Here is a 20776-nt window from a genome sequence, read left to right as displayed (position 1 = left end):
TTTCCTGGGCATACACCCAAAATGTAGATGTTTTGTTCCCTGAGCCACTTAGAGATCACGTTTGCCTTATGGTGGAAAAGGCATTGTTCATCACTAAACTGTTCTTGGATGTTTTGGAGACGTTGCTCTCGGAGGATGTGTTGGTACCATTCTTTATTCATGGCTGTGTTCTTAGGCAGAATTGTGAGTGAGCCCACTCCCTTGGCTGAGAAGCAACCCCACACATGAATGGTCTCAGGATGCTTTACTGTTGGCATGACACAGGATTGATGGTAGCACTCACCTTGTCTTCTTCTGAAAACTTTTTTCCGGATGCCCCAAACAATCGGGAAAGGGGATTCATCAGAGAAAATGACTTTACCCCAGTCCTCAGCAGTCCAATCCCTGTACTTTAAGGGCAGCTTCTTTGCTGCCCTTCTTGACACCAGGCCATCCTCCAAAAGTCTTCGCCTCACTGTGCGTGCAGATGCACTCACACCTGCCTGCTGTCATTCCTGAATAAGCTCTACACTGGTGGTGCCCCGATCCCACAGCTGAATCAACTTTAGGAGACGGTCCTGGCACTTGCTGGACTTCCTTGGGTGCCCTGAAGCCTTCTTCACAACAATTGAACCTCTCTCCTTGAAGTTCTTGATGATCTGATGAATGGTTGATTGAGGTGCAATCTTACTTGCAGCAATATCCTTGACAGTGAAGCCCTTTTTGTGCAAAGCAATGATGACGGCACGTGTTTCCTTGCAGGTAACCATGGTTAACAGAGGAAGAACAATGATTCCAAGCACCACCCTCCTTTAAAGCTTCCAGTCTGTTATTCTAACTCAGTCAGCATGACAGCGTGATCTCCAGCCTTGTCCTCGTCAACACTCTCACCTGTGTTAACAAGAGAATCACTGACATGTCAGCTGGTCCTTTTGTGGCAGGGCTGAAATACAGTGGATTTTTTTTGTGGGGTGGGATTAAGTTAATTTTCATGGCCAGGAGGGACTTTTAAATTAATTGCAATTAATCTGATCACTCTTCATAACATTCTGGAGTATATGCACATTTCCATCATAAAAACTGAGGCAGTAGACTTGTGAAAGTCTAGTGAAAATTCTCAAAACTTTTGACTGTATTGACTGTATTGACTGTATTGACTGTATTGACTGTATTGACTGTATTGACTGTATTGTTAAAATACCTTTTACTACCACTATGCCCATTGTTCCTTGATCAACACACAAACATTTGGTTAGTAAACTGTATGTATTTAACATTGTTTTGTCTGCTATGTTCAGATGGAAAAGTACAGAATCACCACTCTAAGGCCATTGATTTGTATATAACCTCTCTGGGATTCAAACCCAGAACCGTGGCGTTGGTGGTGTGAGCCTAAAAAAACACTGCTCTGCCTATGTACAATACTGTCATAAACTGGACATGATTGCCATCCATGGTAGTAACCACAACTGGTAACCAAATAACCATATAAACCATGTGAGCACTGGCACTGTCTTTCAACATGGAGCAGGATAGACAGCAAGACAGAGGAGTTAATCAGAGAGCCCCTGGACAGGGTCAAAACTAAAAACTGAACTGCTGTGAGCCAACACAAGTACATCTTTGTTGGTAAAGCAGGCGTTCATTGTGCCAAAACTCGACTGAGTCTGCACAATATCATTGGTCAACAACTGTCCAAGGGCCTGGACAACATGGTGGAAACATTCATAAGTGAGTTCCTCAATAAAAATGTGTGTGATAATGTTAGGTTCCACCAATCACAGAGGTGATTCAGGGAGAGTTTTGGGCCAATCCCTGATTCCTGATCCTAGACCTGTCGAGTATGTCTCCCTCCTACAGCTCATGTATAAGACATCATGACATCACTAGTGACCAGTGTCACGTTTGGGTTTGCAATCACAAAATATTTTTCCAACAGTGCATGGCAGAATCAAGATTAATTATGAAATGGACAAGATATCATGGCCAAATGCCAAAGAAAGAATTGACGCAAATTAGTGTTGTTCGCTATACACTGACATTTATTTTATTTCTTTCTGATAATTTTAGATACAGTTGATTAGACACAAAAAAAACAGGTTGCAGTAAAAGTAACTTTTTCATAAATTATTGTTCCAAAAGTCATTTTGAAACATGTCTCATTTGTTTGGTCTTGGACTAACTGATTGTTACAATGACTGAAAGAATTGAAGTAATATTTGTGTTTTTTGTCGTCCTTTTCTCCTGCAATTGAAAGCCTTTCAGGTCATTGGTTATCCAATAATAATCATGAACAGAGAATAAAATAATTTTTAAATGAAATACCATTCTAAGAATGTATGTTTTTTCTCATCTCATAGTAGTTGAGAGAGGTAATGTTTGTCTCTGTTGTTTTGAAGCCTAACCTATCAGGAGAGACCAGCCTCATCTGTCCCCAGCTGTGTGTCCATGAAGAGTGACTGGTCTATGGGACAACCTATAGAGTTTTAAGAGAGAGTCTTTTCTACTGAACACAGGTAGGAACTTGTGGGTCATGGACCGTTAGTAAACAACACTTTTACTTAGATCCTCATTAATTGACATTATAAACACATACATTTATGTCATTTAGTAGGGGTTCTCAACATATTTACATAAAAAATTATTTCTGTTATTTCTGTTAATTATTTCTGAATTAATTAATTTATATGTTTATAAAGCACTTTTTTTTCAAAAACTCTAAGCATATCTGACATTGTACAACAAACAAGATCAAACATCAGTGAAGATCAGGTACCACATTATACAGTGGTAATTATTAATTAAGATAAATAACAAAATGTATGTTTCCATATTGATTAAGATGCATTAAATGAAGCTGATACAACTGGAGTATAATGCATTATATTAATAAACCCACAAAAGTCAAATTAGTTTGGTTTGTGTTATTGATATGTATTTGACATTATGGACATTTGTAATGACTTCGAGGGAAAGGAGAAGCAGGAGAACAAGGCGATGCGTATTTGCTGTGTTTAATTATTAACATTAACAGTACTCTTATTACAAAGAGAGACAATTACACACAAAGACAGGGGGAGCAGAGGGAACATATATACTGGGGGGAAATGATGAGGATGAGAACCAGGTGCACTAAACAAGACACAGGTGAAATGCATAATGAGATGGACGGTGGTGTCAGAAGACCGGTGACGTCGACCGTTGGAGCCTGTCTGCTGCAGGGGGAGAGCCAGCAGAGGGCACAGTCCTCACAACATTGGTGATCTTCATTTATTGGTCACCAACCTGTTTTTTCCCTGTGTTCTCAACCAGTACAGGTGCTGGTCATAAAATTTGAATATCATCAAAAAGTTTATTTATTTCAGTAATTCCATTAAAAAAGTGAAACTTATGAATATTATATTCATTCATTACACACAGACTGATATATTTCAAATGTTTATTTCTTTTAGTTGTGATGATTATAACTGACAACTAATGAAAATCCCAAATTCAGTATCTCAGAAGATTTGAATATTACTTAAGACCAATACAAAAAAAGGACTTTTAGAAATGTTGGCCAACTGAAAAGTATGAACATGAAAAGTATGAGCATGTACAGCACTCAATACTTAGTTGGGGCTCCTTTTGCCTGAATTACTACAGCAATGTGGTGTGGCATGGAGTCGATCAGTCTGTGGCACTGCTCAGGTGTTATGAGAGCCCAGGTTGCTCTGATAGTGGCCTTCAGCTCTTCTGCATTGTTGGGTCTGGCGTATCGCATCTTCCTCTTCACAATACCCCATAGATTTTCTATAGGGTTAAGGTCAGGCGAGTTTGCTGGCCAATTAAGAACAGGGATACCATGGTCCTTAAACCAGGTACTGATAGCTTTGGCATTTTGTCAGCAGCAGGAAGCATGAAGTGCTCTAAAACTTCCTGGTAGATGGCTGCGTTGACCTTGGACCTCAGAAAACACAGTTGACCAACACCAGCAGATGACATGGCACCCCAAACCATCACTGACTGTGAAAACTTATTCTGTGCCTCTCCTCTCTTCCTCCAGACTCTGGGACCTTGATTTCCAAAGGATATGCAATATTTACTTTAATCAGAGAACATAACTCAGCAGCAGTCCAGTCCTTTTTGACTTTAGCCCAGGCGAGACGCTTCTGACGCTGTGTCTTGTTCAAGAGTGGCTTGACACAAGGAATGCGACAGCTGAAACCCATGTCTTGCATACGTCTGTGCGTGGTGGTTCTTGAAGCACTGACTCCAGCTGCAGTCCACTCTTTGTGAATCTTCCCCACATTTTTGAATGGGATTTGTTTCATAATCCTCTCCAGGGTGCGGTTATCCCTATTGCTTGTACACTTTTTTCTACCACATCTTTTCCTTCCCTTCGCCTCTCTATTAATGTGCTTGGACACAGAGCTCTGTGAACAGCCATCCTCTTTAGCTATGAACTTTTGTGTCTTGCCCTCCTTGTGCAAGGTGTCAATGGTCGTCTTTTGGACAGCTGTCAAGTCAGCAGTCTTCCCCATGATTGTGTTGCCTACAGAACTAGACTGAGAGACCGTTTAAAGGCCTTTGCAGGTGTTTTGGGTTAATTAGCTGATTAGAGTGTGGCACCAGGTGTTTTCAATATTGAACCTATTCACAATATTCTAATACTGAATTTGGGGTTTTCATTAGTTGTCAGTTATAATCATCAAAATTAAAAGAAATAAATACTTGAAATATATCAGTCTGTGTGGAATGAATGTATACATTTGGTTTCACTTTTTGAATGGAATTACTGAAATAAATCAACTTTTTGATGATATTCAAATTTTATGACCAGCACCTGTAATGTAGTTACTGGTATATACACTCACCTAAAGGATTATTAGGAACACCTGTTAAATTTCTCATTAATGCAATTATCTAATCAACCAATCACATGGCAGTTGCTTCAATGCATTTAGGGGTGTGGTCCTGGTCAAGACAATCTCCTGAACTCCAAACTGAATGTCAGAATGGGAAAGAAAGGTGATTTAAGCAATTTTGAGCGTGGCATGGTTGTTGGTGCCAGACGAGCCGGTCTGAGTATTCTGGCACACTTTAGGCCCCTTAGTGTCAATTGGGCATCGTTTAAATGCCACGGCCTACCTGAGCATTGTTTCTGACCATGTCCATCCCTTTATGACCACCATGTACCCATCCTCTGATGGCCACTTCCAGCAGGATAATGCACCATGTCACAAAGCTCGAATCATTTCAAATTGGTTTCTTGATCATGACAATGAGTTCACTGTACTGAAATGGCCCCCACAGTCACCAGATCTCAACCCAATAGAGCATATTTGGGATGTGGTGGAACGGGAGCTTCGTGCCCTGGATGTGCATCCCACAAATCTCCATCAACTGCAAGATGCTATCCTATCTATATGGGCCAACATTTCTAAAGAATGCTTTCAGCACCTTGTTGAATCAATGCCACGTAGAATTAAGGCAGTTCTGAAGGCGAAAGGGGGTCAAATACAGTATTAGTGTGGTGTTCCTAATAATCCTTTAGGTGAGTGTATATTCTTAATAATTTGCAGGAGATGTTGGTCTTGTATCGGGCAGCAGCGGGAGCCACTCACTCTAGTAGTTGATTAACCCGCTCTCACTCTACTGTTGTTCTCACCAGCCTGTCTAGTAGTCTGTTAGCTGACAGTAATGATGGACATTCCGGCTCTTTTTCGTGAGCCGGCTCGTTTTGACTCAGCTCACTGAAAGGAGCCAGCTTTTTCTGCTCACAAACGGCTCTTTAAAAAATTTATGATTTAACTTTGACTATGATAGGTGTGAAAACAATTCTAATTAAATTGTTAAATCAAATCATACTTTTCTTCAAAATCTCACTTTTATACATTTGCTTTTATACATTTGCATTTGAATTATACATTTTCAATGTATAGAAACAACATTCAAAACGAATACAATCTGAATCTGAACAACATTATAGAACCCATAATAAAGAAAAATAAATAACTGAAAGGATTGAACATGGACCTTCTTTTTCTCTCTTCTGTTTTGCCATGTTATAACCAGCACACACACACACACACACACAATGCTGACCATAGTTTTATTTTATGAGAGATGTGCATTCAGAAATCCAAGATGTCTCACTTTCGAGGGGCTGATGCAGTTTCTTCTCTCAGTAATTATTTGTCCTGTTTTTGAGAAGACCCTCTCAGAGGGAATGGATGTGGCCACTATGCAGAGTCTCCCTGTCATGACTTTAGTAAGCCGTGGGTAGAAAGAGGCCTTGTTCTTCCATCAGCTCAGAGCATCTTCAGATCTTTGGAGGAGGGGCTCCTCCAAATAGGATCGGACCTCCATCATGGCATCTGCTAAGGGATGCTCTCTCATCAAAATGCTCTCTCATCAAACAGCATCCAAACAGCAGACGTTTGTGGCTCTACAGCTGCTGCTTCTGCTCCCACAGCTTCCTGTTGCCATGGGGTCTGAGCCAGCTGACTGCTGGGGCTGTCCCTCCCTGCTGTCTTGGCCAACAACCTCCCCAAAGAATGTGATTCTTTGAAGAGCCTCATCAATCGCTTTGGCATCACTGAAGGCTAACTTCATAAACCTGGGGTCAAATGCAGCGGTTTCTGATAGCACATGATTATATTCCATTCTATGGAACTTTATCAACTCCATCACTGGTCCTGTGGTTACATTTTCTTCTCTCTGGCGGTTGGCTGTGATTCCCTGCAGACCCTTACATAGGAGTATCATTTTTGATACATAGCTAAAAAGAGAGAACCGATTATATGTATGTATACAGTGGAGAGAACAAGTATTTGATACACTGCCGGTTTTGCAGGTTTTCCTACTTACAAAGCATGTAGAGGTCTGTAATTGTTATCATAGGTACACTTCAACTGTGAGAGACGGAATCTAAAACAAAAATCCAGAAAATCACATTGTATGATTTTTAAATAATTAATTTCCATTTTATTGCATGACATAAGTATTTGATCACCTACCAACCAGTAAGAAATCTGGCTCTCACAGACCTGTTAGTTTTTCTTTAAGAAGCCCTCCTGTTCTCCACTAATTTCCTGTATTAACTGCACCTGTTTGAACTCGCTACCTGTATAAAAGAACACACTGTACACACATTCAATCAAACAGACTACAACCTCTCCACAAAGGCCAAGACCAGAGAGCTGTGTAAGGACATCAGGGATAAAATTGTAGACCTGCACAAGGCTGGGATGGTCTACAGGACAATAGGCAAGCAGCTTGGTGAGAAGGCAACAACTGTTGGCGCAATTATTAGAAAATGGAAAAGTTCAAGATGACGGTCAATCTCCCTCGGTCTGGGGCTCCATGCAAGATCTCACCTCGTGGGGCATCAATGATCATGAGGAAGGTGAGGGATCAGCTCAGAACTACACGGAAGGACTTGGTCAATTACCTGAAGAGAGCTGGGACCACAGTCTCAAAGAAAACCATTTGTAACACACTACGCCGTCATGGATTAAAATCCTGCAGCGCATGCAAGGTCCCCCTGCTCAAGCCAGCGCATGTCCCGCCCGTCTGAAGTTTGCCAATGACCATCTGGATGATCCAGAGGAGGAATGGGAGAAGGTAATGTGGTCTGATGCGACAAAAATTTAGCTTTTTGGTCTAAACTCCACTCGATGTGTTTGGAGGAAGAAGGATGAGTACAACCCCAAGAACTCCATCCCAACCATGAAGCAAGGAGGTGGAAACATCATTCTTTGGGGATGCTTTTCTGCAAAGGGGACAGGACGACTGCACCGTATTGAGGGGAGGATGGATGGGGCCATGTATCGCAAGATCTTAGCCAACAACCTCCTTTCCCTCAGTAAGAGCATTGAAGATGGGTGGTGGCTGGGTCTTCCAGCATGACCACGACCCAAAACACACAGCCAGGGCAACTAAGGAATGGCTCCATAAGAAGCATCTCAAGGTCCTGAAGTGGCCTAGCCAGTCTCCAGACCTGAATCCAATAGAAAATCTTTGGAGGGAGCTGAAAGTCCGTATTGCCCAGCGACAGCCCCGAAACCTGAAGGATCTGTAGAAGGTCTGTATGGAGGAGTGGGCCAAAATCCCTGCTGCAGTGTGTGCGAACCTGGTCAAGAACTACAGGAAATGTATGATCTCTGTAATTGCAAACAAAGGATTCTGTACCAAATATTAAGTTCTGCTTTTCTGATGTATCAAATACTTATGTCATGCAATAAAATGCAAATTAATTACTTAAAAATCATACAATGTGATTTGTTTTAGATTCCGTCACTCACAGTTGAAGAGTACCTATGATAAAAATTACAGACTTCTACATGCTTTGTAAGTGGGAAAACCTGCAAAATCAGTGGGGAGAAAATACTTGTTCTCCCCACTGTATATATATATACACACACACACACATATATATATACATGTATATATAATCTGTTCTATATATATATATATACCGTATATTATATGTTTATATATATATATATATATGTACTTTATATTATATATTATATAAATACAATTGTCCCCAACACAACAGACCACTTTTCCATCCACATGCCATTCTTTTGCCACTCTCAACAGTTCCTCTGCGGTTCTCTGAGGTGTGTCTGTTGCTGAACTCAAAGCAGTCTATAAGACAGCTAGACATTGAAATATCTTCCATGAAGTGACATGTAACTGAAATGTAATTAGTGGTTATCCTTGATGTCCACGTGTTAGTGGTAAGGCAAACTGCAGTAGCTTTTTTGACTCTTTCCTGCACTGAAGGCTTGTGCTCCCATACAGTTGTGTAATAAGTGATTTTGAAATGACTTATCTGCTTGGAATTGCGTACTTTGGATTTAGACTACTGCTATAGTTTCTAAAACCTTTGTCTTTCACGATCGAAAATGGCTGGAAATCGGTGCCAAACATTTTAGCCAATGCAATATCAATTTTGCCTTGTTTTGCTACAGACATTAACTTACGCATAAACTGGTCCATTATAGAAGACTGCGTTGCTGTGGGTCTCGGAGTAGGCCTACTTGACTGAGTGGATACATTTCCATGTGTGGAGGTGCTGGCTCCAGTCGCTCCACCACTATCACCAGCGGGACCGCTAGTTTCTCGAAGCTCTGCTAGCTTCACAGTTGGGTGCACAGTTCGCATATGCCAGTTGTGCGTAGAACCGGCTTTATATGAGATTTTGTTTTGGCAAATTCTACACTGTGCTTTAACGTCGTCTACAACAGTGAAATGATTCCAAATGCTGCTGTGCTTCCGACTCATTTTCCTGCTTTTGTTTTCACAGCAGTTTTTCCTCTCCTCCAAATTCCAACTGATCGTCTGACTGTGTGTGGGAGTTGGCTCGGCCCTCCCTCATGCAGTATAATTGGTTGACACAGCGTGTTTGATTAACTGGAACAGAATGTGAGGCTGATCAGACAGTCGAAAGGCCTATATAATATATTTTGTTGTTCTTTGAATTAGTCAATTATTTTCATATTTCATTATTTACAATAATTCATTATTTCATTATTACATAATCATTTAATTTATATAGGCTATATTTTTTAAAATAGAGTCGGCTCTTCAGATATGGGAGCCATCTCCCGACATTCACCTACAAGAGCCATCTCATTCGCAAACCACCCATCTGTCATGGTGCGGTGAGCAGCAGCGCCACCGTGCCATATTATCACAAGTTCCCATATCTCACGAACACATCCCGGACTGTCACATGTTTCCAATCTTCCACACCAGGTCCCAATCTAGCTCGTTTGTATGTGTATATATGTTTCCCCTCTGCTCCCCACATTGTGGATCATTGTTGCTGTTTGTAGGTTAATCGGTGAGTGTTGTTTAATGTACTGTTTGAATGTTTATTGTTAAGACGCATGTTGCGCACTTTTATTTCATTCAGTCATTAGTATTGTTTTCCGTTCGTGTTTGGTTTGTTTGTTGTTTTAATAAAACCAACGAACGTGATATCTGCCTGCGCCTGGTTCCCTCCAACACTACACCACGACAAGTGTTACAGAATGATCCACCAAACCTGGAACCAGCAGGCAGTCCCTCCAGAGAGGGTATATACCTGGAGGGGCGATTGGGGGTCTGACTCCCTCTAATCGGACGATGATGAAGCGGTCTATGAGAGAGTGGAGGAGGATCCCCTTGGGGAGCAGTGCTGGGGGTTGCCCCAAGACGGGTTCGGGGTGCCGCTGTGGGGCATGGACCAGTACGGAGTGGTCAAGCCCCTCACCAAAGAACAGGGGAACTGGTGAAGGGTCTCCTGCAGGACATGCAGGAGGCAGGAAGGACAGGACGCAGGCGAGGCCGGAGGAAGAAGAGGGCGAGGTGCCCAACGCCCGGTCTGAGGTCCCCCCAGGAAAATTTTAGGGGAGGGCTGAGAGGGTGCCCGAGGGAAGTCCCGACGGCGCCCCCTCTATGTCCGGTGCCTACTCGACCCCGTGCAGGCTGGCCTGGCTGTGGGCTGGCAATTAGGCGCACACCGCTTTCTGCTCCACGGCCTTCCGCCGCCCCTGTCCCTGCGCCACGGCGCCGATTGCCCCCTGCTGCATTGGAGCAGCAGCCAGCGCCTCCTTCCTGCCAGTGGCAGCAGCCAGCGCCTCCTTCCTGCCAGTGGCAGCAGCCTGCACCGCCTGAGGCCGAGGAGGAGTGGCCTGCACCGCCTGAGGCCGAGGAGGAGTGGCCTGCACCGCCTGAGGCCGAGGAGGAGTGGCCTGCACCGCCTGAGGCCGAGGAGGAGTGGCCTGCACCGCCTGAGGCCGAGGAGGAGTGGCCTGCACCGCCTGAGCTTGCCGGGGTTTGGCTGCCACCGCCCTCTCCTGTCCCAGCCTAATGGTCACGGAAATCTTGTAATTCATTTGTAAGTTCATTCAAATGTAACCAAGTCTCTATCATTCACCTGGAAGTATCACACATTCATCCACTGACGTCATGCATTCAGTGAGGGGTGATTAGCACCTAGGTACCATTGGGTACCAATGTTAAGTGCTGTGGGCTGTTGATTAGGCGCACACCGCTTTCTGCTCCACGGCCTTCCGCCGCCCATGTCCCTGCGCCACGGCGCCGATTGCCCCCTGCTGCATTGGAGCAGCAGCCAGCGCCTCCTTCCTGCCAGTGGCAGCAGCCAGCGCCTCCTTCCTGCCAGTGGCAGCAGCCTGCACCGCCTGAGGCCGAGGAGGAGTGGCCTGCACCGCCTGAGGCCGAGGAGGAGTGGCCTGCACCGCCTGAGGCCGAGGAGGAGTGGCCTGCACCGCCTGAGGCCGAGGAGGAGTGGCCTGCACCGCCTGAGGCCGAGGAGGAGTGGCCTGCACCGCCTGAGCTTGCCGGGGTTTGGCTGCCACCGCCCTCTCCTGTCCCAGCCTAATGGTCACGGAAATCTTGTAATTCATTTGTAAGTTCATTCAAATGTAACCAAGTCTCTATCATTCACCTGGAAGTATCACACATTCATCCACTGACGTCATGCATTCAGTGAGGGGTGATTAGCACCTAGGTACCATTGGGTACCAATGTTAAGTGCTGTGGGCTGTTGACCGATTAATTAAGTCTGAAAACAGGGTAAAAAAACAAGTAAACAGTCTAAATTACAGAGCCCTGGAAGTGACATAGATTTTTTTTTTTATAAAACATGCTCTCGTTTTTTTAAACGTGCTTTTGTTTTTTAAAAGTGCTCTCGTTTTCATAGTTAAACATGTTTCAGTATTTGTGTTCTTATGGATAACACGTTTTATGAAAAGAGAGCATGTTTTACAAATCGAGAGCATGTTTTACAAAACGAGAGCACATTTTTTGAAAAAATTTGTCACCTCCAGGACTCTGTACCAAATAGTTTTCCGTTTGTGAGTTTAGAATTCTGAAAACAGAACAATGTGATATTTAGCAAAGGTCATGGAAGTAGAAGGTTTAGCTTTCAAAATGGCTGTTTTATTTTAATTACAAACTCCAATTCCCATTGTCATTTGCTGGTCCTTGTGTTAGATTTGCTCCTAGTTCACACTGTTATGAATATTTTTGTTTTATATATTTTGCTTTATATATTTCTTAATTGTCACAATAATTTCATTGTTCAGGGTGACTGTGTTATCTGATGCATTTGATAAATAATATTTTGAACTTGAACTAAAGTTTTTGGCCTACAGCTAGTTGTCTTGGTTGGGTCCTTCCCTGTCTTACAGACGGGCACCACCACTGCCTAAAGCCACACTTTATTATACAGACCCAGAACCTTGTCCAGCCCCTTATCAGTAAAAGGAGACAACATACTATAACACACCTGGTCTTTTCCTGGTGATGTTAAACCTGCCTCATCACTAAAAGGAGACAACATACTATAACTCACCTGGTCTTTTCCTGGTGATGTTAAACCTGCCTCCTCACTAAAAGGAGACAACATACTACAACACACCTGGTCTTTTCCTGGTGATGTTAAACCTGCCTCCTCACTAAAAAGAGACAACATACTATAACACACCTGGTCTTTTCCTGGTGATGTTAAACCTGCCTCATCACTAAAAAGAGACAACATACTATAACACACCTGGTCTTTTCCTGGTGATGTTAAACCTGCCTCATCACTAAAAGGAGACAACATACTATAACACACCTGGTCTTTTCCTGGTGTCCATCACCAGACTCCTCCCCTCTAGTTCTATCCTTTCCCTTTTACTCCTCCTCTGACAGGTTCACCCAAATATCGACCTGGACAAATACTTTTACCATCATCTCTGCCTTTTCCTCATTTGTCACGGCCATGACATCCCCAATACCCAACACTGAATAATCCCACTCCCTTCAGACCTCACTCATCCTCTATATCATCCCCACTACCCAACACTGGATAATCCCACTCCCTTCTGACCCCACTCATCCTCTATATCATCCCCACTATCCAACACTGGATGATCTCACTCCCTTCTGACCCCACTCATCCTCTATATCATCCCCACTACCCAACACTGAATAAACCCACTCCCTTCTTACCTCACTCATCCTCTATATCATCCCCACTACCCAAAACTGAATAATCCCACTCCCTTCTGACCCCACTCATCCTCTATATCATCCCCACTACCCAACACTGGATGATCTCACTCCCTTCTGACCCCATTCATCCTCTATATCATCCCCACTACCCACCACTGGATAATCCCACTCCCTTCTGACCCCACTCATCCTCTATAACATCCCCACTACCCAACACTGGATATTCCCACTCCCTTCTGACCCCACTCATCCTCTATATCATCCCCACTACCCAACACTGGATGATCTCACTCCCTTCTGACCCCACTCATTCTCTATATCATCCCCACTACCCAACACTGAATAAACCCACTCCCTTCTTACCTCACTCATCCTCTATATCATCCCCACTACCCAAAACTGAATAATCCCACTCCCTTCTGACCCCACTCATCCTCTATATCATCCCCACACCTCCCCTACGGGTGTTGACCTTTGCCGTCCATCTTTAACCCCCCCCAAACCACACCACCTTTTATCTGTCCTGGCCCTCCACCCTCTCCAGTTTCTCCTGTTCCAGTCTCAGACACGGGTTGTAATCATTTATAACCACTAGCACCTCCTCTCTGACCCAAACCTCAACAACAATATATTCCTGCTCAGCATCCTTACCTACCAATCTATACAGGAGTCCTTGTTTCTAAAGGTGGTACAACTCCCCTCACTCTATGGGGCATGTTGTGTAGGGTAACTGGGGTATGGGGCATGTTGTGTAGGGTAACTGGGGTATGGGGCATGTTGTGTAGGGTAACTGGGGTAATGGGGTATGTTGTGTAGGGTAACTGGGGTAACGGGGTATGTTGTGTAGGGTAACTGGGGTAACGGGGTATGTTGTGTAGGGTAACTGGGGTAATGGGGTATGTTGTGTAGGGTAACTGGGTATGTTGTGTAGGGTAACTGGGTGTTTGGGAGTGATTTTTAAGGGTGCGTCACTTATCCGCGATTTTCCACTTCTGCGAGGGTTCGCAGTATAATAACGGGGGATAAATACTGGGGATGTACTGTATAATAACATTATAGTTAAATATATAATATTTAATTATAATGTGTGAAAGGATTTCACTATAGTGTGTGAGAGGTGTTTCACATGGTTATATGAGAGGATTTCACTATAGTGTGTGAGAGGTGTTTCACATGGTTATATGAGAGCTTTTCACTATAGTGTGTGAGAGGTGTTTCACATGGTTATATGAGAGCTTTTCACTATAGTGTGTGAGAGGTGTTTCACATGGTTATATGAGAGCTTATGAGAGCTTTTCACTATAGTGTGTGAGAGGTGTTTCACATGGTTATATGAGAGGATTTCACTATAGTGTGTGAGAGGTGTTTCACATGGTTATATGAGAGCTTTTCACTATAATGTGTGAAAGGATTTCACTATAGTGTGTGAGAGGTGTTTCACATGGTTATATGAGAGCTTTTCACTATAGTGTGTGAGAGGTGTTTCACTATAGTGTGTGAGAGGATTTCGATATAATGTGTGAAAGGATTTCACTATAGTGTGTGAGAGGTGTTTCAGTAAAACCGGAAGGCCTTTCGTTCAACAAAAATGCGCGATTCACGTGTTGATCATCAGCCACGTTGTTCACAACACTAATATCTGCCCAACATCCTGCAAGCAGCCTAACCGAGGCAGCAGCGTTACTTCACACTGTGCTGGCGTCAGCGGAGACCATCAGAACCTTGTCAAATGAGAGCTTTTCAGTAGTGTATATAAATCATTTCACTTGAATGTGTGAGAGCGTTTCACTTGTATGTATGAGAGCTTTTCAGTAGTGTGTATATAAGAGCGTTTCACTTGAATGTGTGAGAGCGTTTCAATTGTATGTATGAGAGCTTTTCAGTAGTGTATATAAGAGCGTTTCACTTGAATGTGTGAGAGCGTTTCAATTGTATGTATGAGAGCTTTTCAGTACTGTATATAAGAGCGTTTCACTTGAATGTATGAGAGCTTTTCAGTAGTGTATATAAGAGCGTTTCACTTGTATGTATGAGAGCTTTTCAGTAGGGTATATAAGAGTGTTTCACTTGTATGTATGAGAGCTTTTCAGTAGGGTATATAAGAGTGTTTCACTTGTATGTATGAGAGCTTTTCAGTAGTGTATATAAGAGCGTTTCACTTGTATGTATGAGAGCTTTTCAGTAGGGTATATAAGAGTGTTTCACTTGTATGTATGAGAGCTTTTCAGTAGTGTGTATATAAGAGCGTTTCACTTGAATGTGTGAGAGCGTTTCAATTGTATGTATGAGAGCTTTTCAGTAGTGTATATAAGAGCGTTTCACTTGAATGTGTGAGAGCGTTTCAATTGTATGTATGAGAGCTTTTCAGTACTGTATATAAGAGCGTTTCACTTGAATGTATGAGAGCTTTTCAGTAGTGTATATAAGAGCGTTTCACTTGTATGTATGAGAGCTTTTCAGTAGGGTATATAAGAGTGTTTCACTTGTATGTATGAGAGCTTTTCAGTAGGGTATATAAGAGTGTTTCACTTGTATGTATGAGAGCTTTTCAGTAGTGTATATAAGAGCGTTTCACTTGTATGTATGAGAGCTTTTCAGTAGGGTATATAAGAGTGTTTCACTTGTATGTATGAGAGCTTTTCAGTAGTGTATATAAGAGCGTTTCACTTGAATGTGGGAGAGCGTTTCAATTGTATGTATGAGAGCTTTTCAGTAGTGTATATAAGAGCGTTTCACTTGTATGTGTGAGAGCGTTTCACTTGTATGTATGAGAGCTTTTCAGTGGTGTATATAAGAGCATTTCACTTGTATGTGTGAGAGCGTTTCAGTAGTGTATATAAGAGCATTTCACTTGTATGTATGAGAGCTTTTCAGTAGGGTATATAAGAGCGTTTCACTTGTATGTGTGAGAGCGTTTCACTTGTATGTATGAGAGCTTTTCAGTAGTGTGTACAAGAGCGTTTCACTTGTATGTATGAGAGCTTTTCAGTAGTGTATATAAGAGCGTTTCACTTGTATGTGTGATAGCATTTCAGTAGTGTATATAAGAGCGTTTTACTTGTATGTATGAGAGCTTTTCAGTAGTGTGTGCGAGCGAATCATCTTCCAGTTGTTTATGTGAGTGTGTTTCAGCAGTGTTTTGTAAGAGCATTTCACATGAGTTTGTGAGAGGTCATTTTGAATAATGGCTCTGACGGCCCTTCATATAATGTTCTCCTGGCACAATTAATAGTTCATTTGCAAATAGAGAGACACGTCAAAAGCTTAAAGAATAATCCACTGAGGAATCTCTGAAGTAGATACATGAACAGTCCATATTTATTACAGTTAAAAGGGGTGTGTTAAGTTGCTGCACAGCTACCCTAACTCATCAGAAAAAATTCCATTTGTTCTATTACTACTTAAGTTTTGCCAAGTGACAGGCTGTCCTCCCCCACATGGGTAACCTATTCATCTCCTAAGAGGTCTTGAATCATCTGGACTAACAATAAATAGACTCTGATGGGTTATACAGATAGGCAGATTTACGAGTAACCCTCTAATCTGCTGATATCAGTCAATAATGACCCCAAACACCAGATCCCCCTCTCCTACATTCCTTTTCTTATCTAAACATGGGGACTCAGTACCTTTAACTAGTAACCCATTTAAACATGTATAGAACTAAGTATACATCAGTTCAAGAATTTCCATAACATACCGCACCATTGTGACGAAAAGAGAGCTGAGCCAGAAGGCAAAGCTCTCGATATACCGGTCAATTTTCGTTCCTACCCTCACCTATGGTCATGAAGGTTGGGTCATGACCGAAAGAACTAGATTGTGGGTACAAGAGGCAGAAATAAGTTTTCTCAGAAGGGTGGATGGTGTCTCCTTTAGAGATAGGGTGAGAAGCTCTGTCATCCATGAGGAACTCGGTGTAGAGCCGCTGCTCATTTGCATGGAAAGGAGCCAGTTGAGGTGGTTCGGGCATCTGGTAAGGATGCCCCCAGGACGTCTCCCTAGGGAGGTGTTCCAGGCACGTCCAGCTGGGAGGAGACCCCGGGGTAGGCCTAGAACTAGGTGGGGTATTATATTTCAACACTGGCCTGGGTACGCCTCGGGATCCCCCAGTCAGAGCCGACAAATGTAGCCTGGAAAAGGGATATTTGGGGTCCCCTGCTGGAGCTGCTGCCCCCGCAACCTCATACCAGATAAGCGGATGAGGATGAGGCCCCTGTCTGAGAGCCATGCAAGACAAATACCTTGCTGTGTCAATGGAGGCACCTCTGGCCCTCGACCATCAACTCATCAAGTGTCCACATGCTGTTCATCTTCTCCACACCATGAATCATACAGCTCAGATTACTGGTGGAACAAGTGGTCCACTGTCCTGAAGGCCCCCAACACTGTTGTACAGCGTGACACACCCACAAACCTTGACACACTGTTATACAGCATGGCACGCCCACAAACCCTGACACACTGTTACACAGCATGACACGCCCACAAACCCTGCCACATTGTTATACAGCGTGACAAGTCCACAAACCCTGACACACTGTTACACAGCATGACACGCCCACAAACCCTGACACATTGTTATACAGCGTGACAAGTCCACAAACCCTGACACACTGTTACACAGCATGACACGCCCACAAACCCTGACACATTGTTATACAGCGTGACAAGTCCACAAACCCTGACACACTGTTACACAGCATGACACGCCCACAAACCCTGACACATTGTTATACAGCGTGACAAGTCCACAAACCCTGACACACTGTTACACAGCATGACACGCCCACAAACCCTGACACATTGTTATACAGCGTGACAAGTCCACAAACCCTGACACACTGTTACACAGCATGACACGCCCACAAACCCTGACACATTGTTACACAGCATGACACGCCCACAAACCCTGACACATTGTTACACAGCATGACACGCCCACAAACCCTGACACATTGTTATACAGCGTGACAAGCCCACAAACCCTGACACATTGTTATACAGCGTGACACGCCCAAAATCTCAGCTCGTTACCTGTATAAAAGACACCTGGGAGCAGAATTTTCTGATTGAAAGGGGATCAAATACTTTTTCAACTAATTAAATAAATGTATAACATTTTTGACATGCGCTTTTCTGGATTATTTTGTTGTTATTCTGTCTCTCACTGCTCAAATAAACCTACCATTAAAAGTATAGACTGATCATTTCTTTGTCAGTGGGCAAACATACAAAATCAGCAGGGGTATAAATATTTTTTTCCCTCACTGTAGATATGCAGATGGAAAAACAGCTAACATATATACAGACTCAAGATATGCTTTTGGCGTTAGCCATGATTTTGGAAAGGTATGGAGAAAAAGGGGTTTCCTGACATTACAGGGGAACACCTGTACGGAATGGACCTGAAGTGTTGGTGCCGCTAGAACCTCTCCAATTATTGGCACACGTGGCCATTCTGAAGACGAAAGCTCATGAAAACAAAGGCAATGAACGAAATAGCAGACAGAGCTGCAAAGGCAGCAGCAAAGAGAACACCAACCCCACTAAAACCTGTTCCATGATATGTCATGGATACATTGACTCAGCCCCACCAAAACCTGTTCCACCATATGTAATGGATACATTGACTCAGAGAACACCAACCCCACCAAAACCTGTTCCACCATATGTAATGGATACATTGACTCAGAGAACACCAACCGCACCAAAACCTGTTCCATGATATGTAATGGATACATTGACTCAGAGAACACCAACCCCACCAAAACCTGTTCCATGATATGTAATGGATACATTGACTCAGAGAACACCAAACCCCACCAAAACCTGTTCCACCATATGTAATGGATACATTGACTCAGAGAACACCAACCACACCAAAACCTGTTCCATGATATGTAATGGATACATTGACTCAGAGAACACCAACCCCACCAAAACCTGTTCCACCATATGTAATGGATTCATTGACTCAGAGAACACCAACCCCACCAAAACCTGTTCCATGATATGTAATGGATACATTGACTCAGAGAACACCAACCCCACCAAAACCTGTTCCACCATATGTAATGGATACATTGACTCAGAGAACACCAACCGCACCAAAACCTGTTCCATGATATGTAATGGATACATTGACTCAGAGAACACCAACCCCACCAAAACCTGTTCCACCAAATGTAATGGATTCATTGACTCAGAGAACACCAACCCCACCAAAACCTGTTCCATGATATGTAATGGATACATTGACTCAGAGAACACCAACCCCACCAAAACCTGTTCCACCATATGTAATGGATACATTGACTCAGAGAACACCAACCCCACCAAAACCCATTCCACCATATGTAATGGATACATTGACTCAGAGAACACCAACCACACCAAAACCTGTTCCATGATATGTAATGGATACATTGACTCAGAGAACACCAACCGCACCAAAACCTGTTCCACCATATGTAATGGATACATTGACTCAGAGAACACCAACCCCACCAAAACCTGTTCCACCATTTGTAATGGATACATTGACTCAGAGAACACCAACCCCACCAAAACCTGTTCCACCATATGTAATGGATACATTGACTCAGAGAACACCAACCCCATCAAAACCCATTCCACGATATGTAATGGTTACATTGACTCAGAGAACACCAACCCCACCAAAACCTGTTCCACCATATGTAATGGATACATTGACTCAGAGAACACCAACCCCACCAAAACCCATTCCACCATATGTAATGGATACATTGACTCAGAGAACACCAACCACACCAAAACCTGTTCCATGATATGTAATGGATACATTGACTCAGAGAACACCAACCGCACCAAAACCTGTTCCACCATATGTAATGGATACATTGACTCAGAGAACACCAACCCCACCAAAACCTGTTCCACCATTTGTAATGGATACATTGACTCAGAGAACACCAACCCCACCAAAACCTGTTCCACCATATGTAATGGATACATTGACTCAGAGAACACCAACCCCATCAAAACCCATTCCACGATATGTAATGGTTACATTGACTCATATCAGAGAAATGTCCTAAAGCAAGGAGAGAAATAGAATCCATTGTAAAAGGATGCCTTACCTGTATGAAAAACATTTTGCATGGGAGAGTGAAGATGCAAACACGTCGAGCACCTGTCCCAGTGGGGCCATTCAGACATCTACAAATTGACTACATTACTTTACCCATAAGTAAAGGATACGAAGACATGCTGGTGATTAGCAATGCACTCTGGTGATTGGGGGCCTATCTCGGGTTAAGACACATCATAAAGGAATCTGATGCTGATGTCTTTTGATGTCTCACTGCCAACGTCAAAACAGTAGATTTTCTATTGTAAACATGCATATGTGGAAGTGAAACGTTATACTCTCACTTTTCCATTGTCATTACAGGTGACCAACCAACCACACATTGATACTCTGTGAGAACAACATTTCATCTGACGAAGTCTACATTGGAGATACGCCAGCTACAGTCTCTCTGATCAGTGGACAGGTCCAAACATCAAGTTCCTGACTTATTGACAGGATATTCATTGCTCTTGTTGTTTGTACTCTACAGAAAGAGTGGTGGAGTTGACTTCTCTTACGTACTTACTGAACATTTTGCAAAAGGACATATGTGATCTATTTAGTCATTGTCATATTTGTTTTCTTAAAAATTTCTTATTTTTGTATTAATTTGTCAATGATGTTGTGTTTTCTAACATTTTTAATGACAGGAGTGGTTGAGTCTGCAGAAGAAAGCAGTGC

Source organism: Esox lucius, chromosome 11 (genome assembly GCF_011004845.1).
Source record: "Esox lucius isolate fEsoLuc1 chromosome 11, fEsoLuc1.pri, whole genome shotgun sequence".
Lineage (NCBI taxonomy): Eukaryota > Metazoa > Chordata > Actinopteri > Esociformes > Esocidae > Esox > Esox lucius.
Note: the sequence above shows the minus strand (reverse complement) of the source record.